Genomic DNA, 2500 nt, shown 5'->3' on the forward strand with positions numbered 1-2500 from the left:
CCACCTGGATTTGGCCGACCCACATTGAAAAGCTTCCCATTCACACATACAGTGTCTCTTAATACACAATTTTGGTGTCATTTTACAGGAAACCCTTTGAAGTTACATAAATCACTGCTAAAAGTGATAAATATGTGACCTGTAATACCCCCCCCCCCCCCCCCCCCCCACCCCCAACCCCAAAAAAAGAAAAGAGACGCTTTTGGATTATTTTGGTTAAATTCATTTTTGAAAGTGTGTAACTCAGGCCCTGTGTGCTCTAGCACCCTGCAGACAGTTTGGGCTGTAAACATTAGATTACAGAAAAGACTGAAAAACATTTTTGCAATGTTTTTTGCATGTATGCAAGATTTATTCAATTGAATCTGAATGGAGGTATATGACCTTTTTTATGTAATTTTTATGCAATCAGAAAGCGTCTCTTTTTTGAGGGGGTTATTACAGCTTCGACAACATATACTTACTTGTTTATCCCTTTTAGCTGTGTTTATGAGACTTCAATGGGTTTCCGGTAAAATTACACCAAACTTTTGAATTTAGAGACACTGTATGTGGGTATGGGAAGCTTTTCAATTTGGGTAGGCCAAAAATAGTCCCAGACCTTAAGAGGTTAACTGTATCATATGGTATAAATATAAAAACTACACAATTTTAACCATGTATGTTAACTGAGTTTCTTTGTATGAGCGGCGCTCATTTGTTTTCAGTTTTCTCCTGGAGAGGCTTCGCGAGCCTCAACAGCTCAACCTTGTTAACATCAGTTTGTTTTATATTATTATTATCCACTATCGATCGCCACTTACACTGAATGCAGAATCATTCTTGCATTTTGGTGATTCCCTAGTTAGTTTTTGTTTTGACGTTTTAACCAGGATACTCAGGCAAGTAAAATAATTTTTCACTTGCCCCTTCAAAAGATCCACTTGTCCCGGACAAGCGTTAATGTCGGGCCCTGAGCCGTCTTATCTAGTATGAATCTTGATTTAAGAACTTTTAGATATTTGGACTGGAAACAAGACGACAAACTAAAGGCCTGTTCACACCGGGACGATTTTCGCACGCGTTTATCGCCGACATTTAACGCCTCGGGACTAAACAATGGGCGCCAATGTGAGTGTTCACACCGACGCGCAAAACGCCAGGCGTAAAAGCGTCATTTTTAAAAAAACGCCTCGGGTTCGTTTTTTTATTTTGACGCGGCGCGTAAAAAAACTGTCCGACCAATGAGATCGGCGCTTTTGTTCACGTGCCTGGAGCTGCTGAAGTGACAGTAAAACACGACTTGGTGGCGCTCAAGCACAAAACGCTCTTGCCGAGCACACATTGATACGACGAAGAAGTAGTAAGTAGACAAAGAAGAAGATGAACTGCTAATGCTGCTTGCCAGTTAGCAAAAAGTGTGTGAATGGTTTTGTCCATATACATAATATGTCTATGGTTTTGGCAAGCACGTAAATACTGTCTCTCTTCTCCTTCTGTGTGACAAGCGAGTGTCAGAGGCTTAAAGTGCCGCAGCACCATCTTGTGTACCGGGAGCGCATCTACTGAATGTGCACGTTCACTCGGCGCAGCGCCAGTGAAAATCGCTTGGGTGTGAACACTCAAGACGCGCCGAAAAACGGCACGAAAAACGCTGGCGATAAGCGCGCGCGATATTCGTCCCGGGGTGTACAGGCCTTAAGAAAGAAAATGCACACTTTTTTGTGCATTTTTTCTGTAAACCTCTCATGCACAACAGGTTGCATGAAGAAATTTTTTATTAAATACAGATTAATATATATATATATATATATATATATATATATATATATATATATATATATATATATATATATATATATATATATATATATATATATATATTATATATATAAATTAAAAATCATTCAGTTTATTATTTATTTTTATAATATATTTTTAATAATAGTTTTATATTATATATATATTAAACGACAAACTAAGAAATAACTTTTTTCGTGCATTTTTTCTGTAAACCTCTCATGCACAACAGGTTGCAATGCATAAAGAAAATTTGTATTAAATACAGATTAATATATATATATATATATATATATATATATATATATAAATTTAAAATAATTTTTATTTTTTAATAATATTTTTAATTCACATTTTATATATATAATTAAAAATCATTCAGTTTATTATTTATTTTTTAATAATATTTTTTGTTTACATTTTATATATATATATATATAATTAAAAATAATTCACTTTATTATTTATTTTTATAATATATTTGTAATAATATTTTAATATTTATAATTATACATTATTATTAAACATTATTTTAATTTTATATATATATATATATATATATATATATATATATATATATATATATATATATATATACATTTTTATTTATTATACTAATAAAAATATCCAATTTATTAAAAACAGTCCAAATGAGCTCTTTTAATACATACAAATAATTATATATATATATATATATATATATATATATATATATATATAT

Source organism: Gobio gobio, assembly GCF_949357685.1.
Source record: "Gobio gobio genome assembly, chromosome: 19".
Lineage (NCBI taxonomy): Eukaryota > Metazoa > Chordata > Actinopteri > Cypriniformes > Gobionidae > Gobio > Gobio gobio.